The sequence below is a fragment of the Pongo abelii genome, chromosome 19 (assembly GCF_028885655.2).
Source record: "Pongo abelii isolate AG06213 chromosome 19, NHGRI_mPonAbe1-v2.0_pri, whole genome shotgun sequence".
Taxonomy (NCBI): Eukaryota; Metazoa; Chordata; class Mammalia; order Primates; family Hominidae; genus Pongo; species Pongo abelii.
In genome coordinates this window covers 30649751-30665624 of record NC_072004.2, presented here as the reverse complement: position 1 = coordinate 30665624, position 15874 = coordinate 30649751, and positions in this window count along the sequence as shown.

Below are 15874 nucleotides of genomic sequence, written 5' to 3'. Positions count from 1 at the left end.
GGGACGGGGCGGGGCTTGGCGGGGGCGGACCCGCCCAGCGCTGAATCCAAATCGTATCTAAGCTATTTTCTAGCTCTGACATCCTATACATCACTGCATATGTGCATAGCATGCCAAATACTGTATAAACCAATATTGGTTTTTTTTCTTCTCGGGAGGTACTATATAAATAAAGTATGTACATCGTATCTAATATCAGAACATTCAAATCCCATATTGAAAAGACTATAAATTGACCATAATCCTATGATTCTGTTTAGCAACAGTGCGTTCCTTCTCAGTCTTCACTTTTAAAATATCTAACAGGCTCGATGTCTTGAGGCTTTTTCTTTTTAAACCCAACATCCTTTTTCATATTTATTAGTTTAGTACTTTGGTTTTACTCAATAAAAAGGCGGGGTTAAAAAAAATCTGAATTATTCTGCAATGTTTCAGGCAACAGAGGCTGAAAACAACATTGTTAAGGCGGGGGGACAATTCTTATACTCTGTGAGGCTTCTTGTTTAATTTTTATTAAATTTCCAGAATAATAAGCGTAGGATAGCTAACGTTTGTCTGTGCGGGGTAGATTAGTTAACCTTTACTGAATTCACAATATGGCATCAGAGATTTAATCTGTATTTCCTAATTCTTATAAATTAAAGCTGAAGTTTAAGCTTCATTTGCACGTCAGAAATACCACTTGCCATGAATAAATAATGTTTGTAGAAGTGAGCATTCCTGATCTCCCTGTTTGTTAAGAATTGTCTTCTTTTTTCAGCTGCTACTCTGCTAAGACAGAGTTAGCCCCTGAGCTATGTTATCAGTTCAAGGCTTTGCAGATAGCGCTGTATTGTGGGGGAAAAATAAACATGGTTTTCAAAAAGGAGGAGAACATTTCTATAACGCTGAGACTTTTAGTAATCAGGGCTATTGATGTCAGATGGCTGTTGGGACAAATGACATCATAAAAAATACAAAATTATGTTTGTTTATGTTCATTTATTTTCAGATTTCTTAGTAGTAAAGGGGCTGTGCTTTCACTCAGGCTTATATGATGATGTCATTTCTCAGACCAGCAGCTATCTGCTAGCATTCTGTCCTGGACTTGGGGCGCATCTGTGACAGTAGCTGGGCCTGTCATCCAGTGAATAGCTCATAGTTGACTCCCCTCCATCAGTATAAGCATGGGTGTGGGTGACTGCATGGTAGAGGGGGCCGGGGTAGCCAGGGACCAGAGGTTAGTGAACCATTGGGTAAGATGTATAACTGTTACTCAGGCTCATAATTTTTCAACTTTTTCAGATAGTAATAACAAGAAAGTCCATCCTTACCAGTGTCAGTCTCTGTTTTAAGTGTTATTCATATATTACCTCATTTAATTATCACACCAACCGTATGAGAAGCTGAGGCTCAGAATGTAAATAGGCTACTGAGGTCACATTGCTGGTGGATCTTAATCTCAGGCCAGCTTGGCTCCTAAGTGTGTGTTCTCACTCTATTGCCTCTGAAACAGGAAGGAATATATGGATACTCTAAACTGTTAAAGAACAAGTTGAAAGAATTTTATTTCCGGCAACATGGGCTGACAAGAACCAGAAAACAACAAAAACTTCTGGAATACATATCAAGAACCATTTTAAAAAACGTGTCAATGAGCTGCAAAATAATTAAGTGTTTGCAAAGGCAAAAAAATTAAAATTAAAAAGTGAAAGTAGAAACCCAAAGAAGTAATTAGATGCCATTTTTCACCCTTAAGATAGTTGCCAAGTGTCATACTGAAACTCTCTTTTCATAGTCTGGGAAGAGGATGGGGCAGCAGAATAGCAGACAAAGTTTAGATCCTGTCCAAGGTAGGAGGGTTAGGAGAAGACATCAAAAGTAGGACACCGGCCGGGCGCGGTGGCTCAAACCTGTAATCGCAGCACTTTGGGAGGCCGAGGCGGGCAGATCACGAGTTCAGGAGATCGAGACCATCCTGGCTAATACGGTGAAACCCCATCTCTACTAAAAATACAAAAATTAGCCGGGCATAGTGGCGGGCGCCTATATTCCCAGCTACTCGGGAGGCTGAGGCAGGAGAATGGCGTGAACCCGGGAGGCGGAGCTTGCATTGAGCCGAGATTGCACCACTGCACTCCAGCCTGGGCGACAGAGCCAGACTCCATCTCAAAAAAAAAAAAAAAAAAAAGTAGGACACCAAAAAGATAGGTTTAGTGTAGGAGGGAGCTATGAATCAACCTGTCTGCCTCCCCTGTCTCCTGACCCCTCAATCCCTACAGCCCCTGGAGCAGCAGACAAGATTGTCCATCCTGAGGGAAATCATCTCTCCTGAGAGTGAGGATACATTAATATATAACCATGGGCAGCCCTTCCACTGGTGGCTTCACACGTAAGCTGTATAATCTAAAAAGTCTCAAGCTGCAAATTTAAAGTGACATCAGGTTTTTAATGCCTTCCAGGTTCCTGGCAAAAGCAAAATGGAAGACAGCTTCAAGGAATGTAAGTTTTTAATCAAAAATCACAAACATGTATAATGGGCAAGAGCCAGCAGAAACAATGTACAGAGGAAACAACCTACAGAGACTTAAGATATTAAAGTCACCAAACATCACATGAAGTGTGTCTTACACGTAAAGAAACCACGGGATTAAAGAGCATGAGTATGAGAATAATCAAGTATATTGGGAAGAATTACCAAATGGAAATCTAGATTTGAAAAATACCATAACTGAAATGGAAAGTTTAATGGATTAGTGTCACAGCCAACTAGATACTACCAAAAAGAGAATAATGGATATGAAGAAATAAATACATATTCAGACTTGTAAAGACTTAAGACTTTCTTACCTGGAGACCTGCACTATAAGAAAAATTAAAGGATGTCTTTTAGGCAGTAAGAAGGATACCATATTGAAATCTAGATCTGCACAAAGGAATGAAGAGCACTGGAAATAGTAACAAAATGGACAAATATATGATTTGTTATTATTACTTAAGCCTCTTTAAAATATAATTGTTTAAACAAAAGTAATAAAGTACTATGGAATTTACAACATGTAAAATAAAATGGATGATAGTCATAGCTTAAAGACTAGGAGGGAAGAAGTATACTGATGTAAGTTTCTTATACTAAAATGACATATTATCATTTGAAGGTAGACTGTGATCAGTTGAAGACATGCTCTATAAACACTAAAGCAACCACTAAAATAACTAGCCAAAGAATTGTAGCTGTTCAGGAAAAAACAATCTCATCAAAAAGTGGGCTAAGGACATGAATAGACAATTCTCAAAAGAAGATATACCAATGGCCAACAAATATATGAAAAAATACTCAACCTCACTAACTATCAGGGAAATGCAAATCAAAACCACAACACGATACCATCTTAATCCTGCAAGAATGACCATAATAAAAAAATCAAAAAATTAAAATAGGTGTTGGTGTGGATGTGGTGAAAAGGGAACACTTTTACACTGTTAGATGGGAATGTAAACTAATACAACCACTATGGAAAACAGTGTGGAGATTCCTTAAAGAACTAAAAGTAGATCTACCATTTGATCCATCAATCCCACTTCTGGCTATCTACCCAGAGGAGAAGAAATCATTACATGAAAAAGATGCTTTCACATGAATGTTTATAGCAGCACCATTCACAATTGCAAAAATAAGGAACCAGCCCAAATGCTCATCGATCAACGAGTGAATAAAGAATATACACACACACATACATACCATGGAATACTACTTAGCCATAAAAAGGAATGAAATAATGGCATTTGCAGCAATCTGGTTGGAACTGGAGACCATTATTCCAAGTGAAGTAACTCGGAAATGGAAAACCAAACATTGTATGTCGTTACTCATAAGTGGGAGCTAAGCCATGAGGATGCAAAGGCATAAGAATGATACAATGGACTTTGGGGCTTGGGGGAAAGGGTGAGAGGGGGTCGAGGGATAAAAGACTACACATTGGGTACAGTGTACACTGCTCTGGTGATGGATGCACAAAAATCTCAGATATTGCCACTAAAAAACTTATTCATGTACAAAACACCACCTGTTCCCTGCAAAAACCTATTGAAATAAAAATAAAGAAGGATAAAGAGGAACCACAAAAAGAAATTGAAAAGCAACCAGTAAAGGACAGTATGATGTTCACAAAGCCAAAGGAAAACATTACTTCAAGAACATGGTGGCCAACTTTATCAAATGCTGCTGAAAGTTGACATAAAATGAGACCTGATAGTCAGCCATTGGATTTAATAAAGTGGCTAGCCCTGATGACCTCACAAGAGTCCTTTGGGTGAAGTGATAAGGAGAAAGCTTGACTGAAAGGGATTTCTGAGAGAACAAAGTAGAGGGGTTGAATGCGGTAAGCACAGGCAACAATTTCAAGAAGGTTCACTCAAAAAAGGAATGGAGAAAAGGTAAGTAGTTATAGAGGAAGTAGAGTCAAGATCACTGTGTTCTATGAGATGAGAAAAAAAATATCATGTTTGCATGCCAATGGAAATCATCCACAGAGAGGGCAAAATTGATAATGTAGGAAATACAAGGAAGTATTTCTGGAATAATGTCCTTGGATTGGAAGTTAGGAAAAAGAAATATTGACTTTAGATGATAGATCATTCCATTCATCCATAGTAAGTGGGATATGAGTATATGAGCACAAATACAAGTGGATGGATAGATGTATTCCTGCCAATTCTTAAGGTTGCTTTCATGAAATAAAGGCAACATGGTACTTTTTCTCCACTTAAAAATTTACAATAGTTAATAATGTCATATAGAATTCTGTGAAATTCTTGAAATATTCAGTGATTAAAAGATTATTTACTGAAGCATGCATTCTGCCACATATTTTTCTAGGCATTGGAGTTAAACCAGAGACAAGGTTCATATTTTTGTAAAGTGGGGACAGATATATATCACAGGGCACATAGCAAAGCGAGCTTTCATAGGGAAGTGAGGAGTTAAGCTCAGAGAGAGCAGGCCCTGGGTCCACCATTCTTTCAATATCTACAGAACTGGGGTTGTAGGGGGGATGGTTTGAGGTCTTCTAGTGACTAATTTGAACTTGCCATTCCAGATTCATCTCTCATTCAGTCTTTGCCTACATACTTAGCTTCAGTGACTGCAAATCTAACCACCCCAGTACAAAACTACACCAACATTCCCATGTGTACTGGTCTGTTTTTTTTTTCATACTAACTCCTTAGCCTCAATGCCCTTTTCCCCTTCTCATAGCTTACCATTATTTTAACACCCTACACAAATAACACCTCTTCAGCACCTTTCTTCAAATAAAATGTATTATCTTAAGGTTTACAATTAAAAAAAAAAGAATTGTAGGTTGGGCTCAGTGGCTCATGCCTGTAATCCCAGCAGTTTGGGAGGCTGAGGCAGGTGGATCATGAGGTCAGGAGATCGAGACCATCCTGGCTAATACCGTGAAATCCTGTCTCTATTAAAAATACAAAAAATTAGCCAGGTGTGGTGGTGGGCACCTGTAGTCTCAGCTACTCGGGAGGCTGAGGAGGAGAATGGCATGAACCCAGGAAGTGGAGCTTGCAGTGAGCCGAGATCCCGCCACTGCACTCTGGCCTGGGTGACAGAACAAGACTCTGTCTCAAAAAAAAAAAAAAAAAAAAATTGTGGCCGTTTAAGAAGAGAGATAAAATGAGATAAAATGATATGATAAAAATACTTGATTAATTCAAAGGAAAATGGAAAAAGGAATTAAAAAACAGATGAGATGAATAGAGAACATATGCAAGGTGAGTGGCTCAACCTAAACATATCAGTAATCACATTAAATGTAAATAGTCTAAATACCCCAACTAAAAGGCAGAGAGTGTCAGATTACATTGAAAAACTAAGACCCAACTATATTCTGCCTATAAGAAAGGCACTATAAATATAAAGACACAAATAGGTTAAAAGTATAAAGATGGAAAAAGATATACCATGCTAAAACTAGTCAAAAGAAATTTAGAGTGGCTATATTAATATCAAAATAGATTTCAGAGCAAAGAATTATTTCTAGGAATTAAAGGTTATTTCATACTGACAATGTGGTCAGTGAAGAAGATATAACAATCCTAAATGTTTTTGTACCTAATAAGGCTTCAAAATGAATAAAAGATAAACTAATAAAACATCAAAGAAAAATAGAAAAATGCATAACTATGAGATATTTTAATAGCCTTCTCTCAATAATTAATACAACAAGTGGGCAGAAAATCAGTAAGAATGCAGTAGATTTGGCCGGGTGCAGTGGCTCATGCCTGTAATCCCAGCACTTTGGGAGGCTGAGGTGGGCAGATTACCTGAGGTCAGGAGTTCAAGACCAGCCTGGCCAACATGGCAAAATCCTGTCTCTACTAAAAATACAAAAATTAGCTGGGCATGTGGCAAGCGCTTGTAATCCCAGCTACTTGGGAGGCTGAGGCAGGGAGAATTACTTGAACCCAGCAGGCAGAGGTTGCAGTGAGCCGAGATTGTGCCACTGCACTCTAAACTGGGCTACAGAATGAGACTCCATCTCAAAAACAAACAAACAAACAAAAAAGAATATAGTAGATTTGAACAACACTATCAGCTAACTTGACTTGATTGATATTTGCAGAACACTTTGCTCTACAATAGCAGAATACAGATTTTTCCCAAGTGCACATGGAATATTTATGAATCTATACCACACTGTGGCCCATTTTTAAGAGTCTCCATAAATTCAAAAGTATTCATCATACACAGTGTGTTCTCTGTAAAACATACTGCATATGATGAATTAGAATTAAATTAGAAATCAGTGACAGAAAGATTCTTGAAAATCCCCAAATATCTGACATCTAATACACTTCTAAATAAATCATAGGTCAAAGGAGAAATCTAAAGGGAAATTAAAAAGCAATTCAAAGTGAATGAAAATAGAAAACAACATAGAATATATGCGCTGTCACTAAAAGAGTACCTAGAGGAAAATTTATGTCATTAAATATTATATTATTCACAATAGCAAAGACTTGGAACCAACCCAAATGTCCAACAATGATAGACTGGATTAAGAAAATGTGGCACATGTACACCATGGAATACTATGCAGCCATAAAAAATGATGAGTTCATGTCCTTTGTAGGGACATGGATGAAATTGGAAATCATCATTCTCAGTAAACTATCGCAAGAACAAAAAACCAAACACCGCATATTCTCACTCATAGGTGGGAATTGAACAATGAGAACACATGGACACAGGAAGGGGAACATCACACTTCGGGGACTGTTGTGGGTTGGGGGGAGGGGGGAGGGATAGCATTGGGAGATATACCTAATGCTAGATGACGAGTTGGTGGGTGCAGCGCACCAGCATGGCACATGTCTACATATGTAACTTACCTGCACATTGGGCACATGTACCATAAAACCTAAAGTATAATAATAATAATAATAATAATAATAATAATAAAAGAAAAAAAAAGATTTCATAACCTTTTAAAAAAAAAAGAAAAAAAGAAAAGAAGAGAGGTCTCAAATCAGTGACTTCAGTTTTCACTTAAAGATGGAAAAAAAAGCAAATTAAATCCAAAGTAAGCAGAAAAAAGGAATAATAAAGATCAAAGTGAGAATCAGTGAAAGAAAATAGGTTAGAGGAAAATCAGTGAATCCCAAAGCTTGTTCTTTGGGAAAATCAATAACATTGATACATTTTCAGCCAGATTGATCAGGGAAAAAAGAGAGAATTACCAGTAGAAGGTATGAGACAGGTGACATCACTAAAGATTCTACAGATATAAAGGGATAGTAAAATAATATTAGGAATACTTTTATCTCAATTAAATTCAATGCCATGGATAAAATCGACAAATTCCTTCAAAGACAAATTTCCAAAGTTCACCCAAGAAGAAACAGATAACCTGAATAGCCCTGTATCTATTAAATAAACTCAGATTCGTTTTTTACACTTTATCTTAGGTAAAAGGCCTAGAAATGATGAAAAATGTTGTTTTAAGACCTCCCTATAGGCTAGGCACAGTGGCTTATGCCTTTAGTCCCAGCGCCAGCACCTTGGGAGGTTGATGCGGGCAGATCACCTGAGGTCAGGAGTTCGAGACCAGCTTGGCCAACATGGTGAAACCTCATCTCTACTAAAAATACAAAAATTAGCTGGGTATGGTGGCAGGCACCTGTAACCCCAGATACTTGGGAGGCTGAGGCAGGAAAATTGCTTGAACCTGGGATGGGGGGTGTTGCGGGAAGTCAGGGACCCTGAATGGAGGGACTGGCTGAAGCCATGGCAGAAGAACATAAATTGTGAAGATTTCATGGACATTTATTAGTTCCCCAAATTAATACTTTTATAATTTCTTACGTCTGTCTTTACCGCAATCTCTGAACATAAATTGTGAATATTTCATAGACACTTATCACTTCCCCAATCAATACTCTTGTGATTTCCTATGCCTGTCTTTACTTTAATCTCTTAATCCTGTCATCTTCATAAGCTGAGGATGTATGTTGCCTCAGGACCCTGTGATGATTGCGTTAACTGAGCAAATTGTTTAAACAATATAAAATCTGGGCACCTTGAAAAAAGAACAGGATAACAGCGATGTTCAGGGAACAAGGGAGATATCCATTAGGTCTGGCTGCCTGAGAACCAGGTGGAACAGAGCCATATTTCTCTTCTTTCAAAAGTGAATAGGAGAAATATCACTGAATTCTTTTTCTCAGCAAGGGACAGCCCTGAGAAAGAGAATGCATTCCTAGGCGGAGGTCTCTGAAATGCCACTCTGCAAACGTCTGTGTTTTATGGTTGCAGATAAGGGATGAAATACGCCCCGGTCTCCCGTAGCACTCCCAGGCTTATTAGGAGGATGAAATTCCGGCCTAATAAATTTTGGTCAGACCAGTTGTCTGCTCTCAAACCCTGTCTCCTGATAAGATGTTATCAATGACAATGCGTGCCCGAAACTTCATTAACAATTTTAATTTTGCCCCAGTCCTGTGATCTAACCCTGCCTCCATTTGCCTTGTGATATTTTATTACCTTGTAAAGCATGTGATCTCTGTGACCCATACCCTGTTCGTACACTCCCTCTGCTTTTGAAAATCACTAATAAAAACTTGCTGTTTTTGCGGCTTGGGGGGCATCCTGGAACCTGCCAACATGCGATGTCTCCCCTGGACACCCAGCTTTAAAATTTCTCTCTTTTGTACTCTTTCCCTTTATTTCTCAGACTGGCTGACACTTATGGAAAATAGAAAAGGACCCACACTGAATTATTGGGGGTGGGTTCCCCCGAGGTTGCAGTGAGCTGAGGTCACACCTCTGCACTCCAGCCTGGGCGACAGAGTGCGACTCTCCCTCAAAAAAAAAAAAAAAAAAAAAAAAAAGTCCTGGCTCCGTGGCTCACCTTTGTAATCCCAGCAATTTGGGAGGCTGAGGTGGGCAGATCATGAGGTCAGGATGAGGTCAGGAGATGGAGACCATCCTGGCTAACACAGTGAAACCCCTTGTTGACCAAAAATACAAAAAATTAGCCAGGCGTGGTGGTGTAAGCCTGTAATACCAGCTACTTGGGAGGCTGAGGCAAGAGAATCACTTGAACCCAGGAGGTGGAGGCTGCAGTGAGCCGAGATTGCAAGACTGCACTCCAGCCTGGGTGACAGAGGGAGACTCTGTCTCAAAAAAAAAAAGAATAACATAAAAACCTCCCTATAAAGAAATTCAGGCCCAGATGGTGATAGTAGTGAAATTCACCAAACATTTAAGGGAGAAGTAATAACAATACTTCACAAACTCTTCCAAAAAACTGAAGAGGAAGAAATACTTCCCAACTCAATCTATGAAGTCAGCGTTACCCTGATACCAAAATTATCCTTGTACCCTGGCCAGACAAGGATATTTGAAGAAAACAAAACTACAGACAATATTCTTCATGAACATAGGGCAAGAATTCTATGCAAAAGTTTAGCAAATGAAATCCTAAATATAATAGAAAGGTAATAAATCATAATTAAGTGGTATTTATCCTAGAGATGCAAGATTGATTTAAAAATAGAAAATAAATCAATGTAATTTACCATATAAACAAACTAAAAAATTGTATGATCACCGTAATCAATACAGAAAAAACATTTGGCAAAATCCAACATCCATTATTGATAAAAACTGAGGCAAATTAGGAACAGAGGGAACTTCCTCAAGCTGATAAAGGGCAATTCCAAAAGTCCTTCAGCTAGCATCACACTTGATTGTGGAAGACTGAATACTTTCCCCTTCACATCAGGAACACACTAGGGATGCCTGCCCTCACCACCTCTATCCAGCGCTGTATTGGAGACTGTGCAATCAGCCAAGAAACAGAAATAAAGGACATTCAGTTTGGAAAGAAAGACATAATGGTCGTTATTCACAGACGACATGATTGTCTGTGTAGAAAATTCAGTGGAATGTACAAGAGGTTAATAAGTGTGTTTACCAAGGTTTCAGGACAAATTACTGTACAAAAATTGTTTAATGAGAGCTTTGTAACTTAATTCAAAATTAAAATGTAATGCATATATTATTGGTTGGATTAACCATCACAAAATGTACACACATTGCAAAATATCATATTGTATACTATGAATAGATAAAATTTGTATTTGCCAAGTAAAAAATAAAGAAATTAAAATAAAAAATTAACAACATTTACAATAGTATGAAAAATGTAAAGTACTTAGGAACAAATCTGACAAAAAATGTAAAAGGCCTGTACACAGAAAACTGTAAAACATTGCTATGATAAATTAAAGAAGCCATAAATAAATGGGGAGATATATGTTGTTCATGAGTGAGAAGACTCAATATTGTTAAGAGGTTATACTCTTAAAAGACAGATTCAATATAGATTGACTACAATCCCAATCAAAATCCCAGCAGGCTATTTATTAGTGTCTAGATCCATTCCATCAAAGACCTGGCACCCACAAGAATCTGCCAACCCATTTGGGAAATAAGAGTCATCCCTGGTGTGCCTGAAAAGCACCATCAGCTCCCCAGGTCGCCAGAAACAGAAGTCTTAACTGGCTCTGAGTGTTGGACATCAGATTACACTGGTTTCAGCATAACGTACACTCAAGTTCAGCTGAAACTGAAGCTGTCCACAACTGCTGCTTTATGTTGGCTTTGGGACCTGGCAACCACCATTCTACTTTCTGTCTGTATGAATTTGACTGTTCTAGGTATTCATGTAATTGCAATCTTGCAGTATTTGTCTTTTTGCGACTGGTTTATTTCACCAATGGCAATGTCCTGAAGATTCATCCATGTTGTTGCATGTATCAAATTTCCTTCCTTTTAAAAGCTGAATAATATTTCATTGTATGGATATACCACATTTTGCTTACCCATTCATCTGTCAATGAACACTTAACATGGCTTCTGCCTTTTAGTTATTCTGAATAATACTGCTATGAACATGTCTCTTTATGTGTTTCATGCTATTGTTTTGGGTATATACCTGAAAGTGGCAATGCTGGATCATATGTTAATTCTGTGTATGGTTTTCTGAGGAGCCATCAAACTGTTTTCCACAGCAGCTGCACCATTTTACATTCCCACCAACAATGCATGGGGGTTTCAATTTCTCCACATCCTTGCCAATGCTTATTATTTTCTGTTTGTTTTATTTTTGGATAATAGTCATTCTAACATGTGTGAAGTAGTATCCCACCATGGTTTACATTTGCATTCCCCGATGACTAATGATGTCAAGTGTCTTTCCATGTGCTTTTTGTATATCTTCTTTGGAGAAATGTCTTCTCAAGTCCTTTGTCCATATTTAAATCAAGTTTTTTAAGTTATTTTAAGGATCAAATAAAATAGTGTATTTAGTACGCTGACTGGATCATAATAAACACTCCACAAAATGTTAAAAAATTGAGTTTTTTTTGTTGTTGTCATTGAGTTGAATTTTTTTTAACTGAAGTATGTCTGTACAGATAAGCCACAAATCCCAAGAAAACAGATTGATGAATTATCACAAGGTGAACACATCTGGGACACCAGCCCTTAGATCAAGAAATAAAACATTACCAGAGCTCCCATGCAAACACTAAGATGATCACTATGCTGACTTATAACACTATAGGTTTGTTTTGCTTGTTTTGGAGTTTCACGGAAATGAAATAGTGTAGCACACATTCATTTGTATCAGGTTTCTTTCACTCAACATTATGTTGGTGAGATTCACCAACTGTGCATGGCAGTTATTAATCTATTTTCATTACCATAAAAATTCCATGATATAATATATATTTGTCCATTATTCCATGATTAACATTGGGCTACTATGAAGAGTGCCTCTATCAGGATGCATTTCTTTTGGGTTTTCACATTGGAGTGGGATTTCAGGATCATAGGGGTGCTCACCTTTAGCAGTATTCCCAAATAATTTTCCAAAGTAGTTGTGCTATTTCACATTTCCACCAGCTGTGTATAAATGTTTCAGTTACTTCACATTTTCACCAACACTTGGTATTAACAGTCTTCTTAATTTTAGCCATGCTGGTCGGTGTGTATTGGCTTCTCATTGTGGATCACATTTGTCTGATGGTTTATGAGGTTGGGCGTTTTTATATGCTTTCTGGCCATTTGGATGCTCATTTGTCTTTCCTTACTTCCTTTTTCTTTTCTTTTTTTAAAAAATGAAGTTCCTATTCCTTTCTCTTGTTCATTTTTCCGTTGGATTCTTTATTTTATTTGTAGAAATTCTTCATGCACTCTGGACATGAGTCCTTTGCCTGTCATATTGTGACAAATATATTTCCCATTTGTGACTTATCTTTTCCCTCTCTTATTGAAATTTTTGAGAGATTCTTAATTTTACTATCATCCAATGTATTGATCTTCTCCTTTTGGGGTAGTTTTTTTTTTTCTATTGAAGAAATCATTCCCTGCCTTCTGAGGAGCTTTTAAAATATACATATGCCTACTAAACCCCACTGCTTTGATACATATTTTATGCCAGAAAATGTACTAGGCACTTTCATGATGTTATTGTCTATTTTGTGGGAAAATATCATCATCATCACTTTCCCAGGCCAGGACATGATATGTGTGCAGGATAATGCCATAGCTCCCCAACATCTGGAAATCTTCCTGCATTGGGGAGGGTGGGCCTGATGACACAATGGGGTCAGGTGGGTGCTAATTCCCAACTCCACAGGTGCAGGGCTTGGAAAACAGAGGAGAGCCAGGTCAGAGCTTGGTCCTGCAATGGACAGAAGATATAGAAGAGTCTGTTCGTATTGCCATGGGGGTCCAGGGACTGCAGGAGGTGGAGAGGAGCAATCAGAAGATAGATCCTGTGTGAGGAGGAGCAGAGCACAAGGGATGAGGCCCCAAGAAAAGGGCAAGAAGGGAGGGACCTCTTGCTTAGCAGCTCAGTATTACACGCATCTAGAGGTGAGGGCACAGCCACTGGCTCCAAATGTACTATCTCTGACACTTGTTATTTTGGTGCAAGGACTGGGAGAAAGTTCTGCACTGTACAGATCCTGCCCAGGAATGGTAGAGGATACCACAAAGCTTGTGGATGAGCAGTCAGGGCTCTCCTGTGGGCAGAGGCTCCAGGGCATGTGAGCCACACTGGAGCTGTGGATAGCGCCAGGCCTCCCAGGAGGGGCCCACACCAGCCTTTCTCTCTTACTCTTTCTGAATCAAGAATGTTGAACACACAATGAAAAGCCCAACTTACAAAAAGAAAGTATTTGCCTGATGAGGTTAGAACTGGTATTATAAGTAGTTTGCCGATCTATATATTGTGACAGAAAGCAGATCAGTGGTTGCTTTGGGTGGAGCATGGCAGGAGAGGCAGGAGGAAGGGATCACAAAGGAGCACAAGAAAACCTGTGGGGGATGGACATGCTCGCTGTCTTGATAATGGTGATGGTTTCATGGGTGCACAAGTCCTTCTATTATATGTCAGTCACCCCTTAGTGAGGCTGTTATGCATCCTCCTGACACATACACACACACACACACACACACACACGCACACAGACACACACGTAGTTGCAATGAAATGGTTTAAGATACACTTGAGTTTCAAAAGTACACGCTCTCCAAGCCTGCCCGTTTGGCTCTTCCAAGCGTCCCAGTCACGAGGGAGTGAGACCAACATTTGGCCTGACTCCAGCTGCAACATGGCTGCTGACACTACTTCAGGTTCAAAGTTCTGGGACTCCATGAAGCCCCAACTTGAGGAGAGAGGCTGCCAGATGTACAGAGAAGGAAAGACTACCAACCACACATCTGTCTTGCCCCTGACTACTACACACAGGCAATCACTGGAGCTTCCGACTTGAACTTCAAAATCTGTGGGCCCAAGACAGGAGATGTCCCTCCCAACCCCTCTCCCCCCATTCATGGGAAAAGTGGCAATTGAGAGTGGAGGAGAGGATTAAAATACTAAGAGAATGAAACACATCTGAGGGTCCTCAGTTCATTGCTGAGAATGGCTGTTGGAATGATAACCACGCAACTTAAGAGAACAAGAATTGTGGGTAATTTTCCTTCCTGCAAACAGTATGTTTCTTTACTAGTTTCTTACTGCAGGAGGCTTTAAAGCTCCATAGAATATCTTCAGTAATAAGGAACAAAATGAAAAATAAAAAACAATGGTAATTGTCACAGCTAACAAATTGCTATTAGCAAAGATTTTCAGCAAGGTGTAAAAATCAGCAGGCTATATTTTTACCTAAATGATCCCTGCAGTCTATGAAGAGGTGCCTCAAAGGTAGCTAAGACACTGATCTGCCATCACAGGACATTCCCGCCCTGGTCCGGGAGGCCTGAGCTGACCCCGTCCACTCAGCTCCTCTGTGAGGTGATCAGCTCAGGTGCTGATCACTTATTCCCTCTGGTAATCGACAGCTGTTGCCAGGCAGCTAACCAAGGACATTGCTGAGGACCAGACAGGGGCAAACAGGCTCCCACCCTGGGACCATTAGCACAGGGCTCTCACCATCTGAGCACCAGCTCCAGAGAAAAAGGAGAAAGAGTTAGTAATGCTACCAGGAGGTGTGGGGTCTTCAGTTCTTGTCTTTTTGGAGGAAAGAATTCAGCCAAGAAGTGAGCAGTGACAGTGAAGCAGCTGCAGAGTTTATTTAAAGAGAGAGTACACTCTAAAAGCCAAGTCAGAGTGGGCTGCTTGGAAAAAGAGACAGCGTAGATCGGCACTGGGGAAGCTCCCTTATGAGGGTCTTATATGATTATTCATGAAAGGGGTTGGGAAGGGGTGTTACTAGCAAACACGTTTTGGGTGGTCTCCTGGGAGCACATGCTCTATGGTGATACATGCTAGTACATACATCACACGTCTTAGTAATGACTGAAATCTCCACCCAGGGGCTTTTTTTTTTTTTTACCATTATAATGAGTAAATGTTACCTTCAGAGCAAGCCAAGTTGAAGTGTGCATGCTCGCTATTAGGCAAAGTCCCTACTGAAGTTATCTCCTGTCAGGGTCAGATAAGTCCCAGTTAGGACCAGAGAAGCCAAACCTCAAGTCCAGATGTGGACTTGGGTGAATGAGGGTCTGAGGAGTGAATTGTTTGCTTCACAGTAAAATCTGAAATATTTATGCAGTATGTGAGTCGATGCATCTCCAACACAGGAGTGTCCAGCCTGGCAAACCAGGGGCCACCCTAGGGAAAGATCCAATGACATCACAATCTTTAAATAGGAATGAGAGGAACAAGGCTGGTGGACATCTCTCTGAGGGCATTACTTTCCAGATATTTGAGCAAGGCCTCCTTTGCAAATCTGGGTGATGGTTATCAAGATAGAGACAAGAGGTATCCAGCAACAGGTGTATTTTATAAAAATTAGTTGTGTA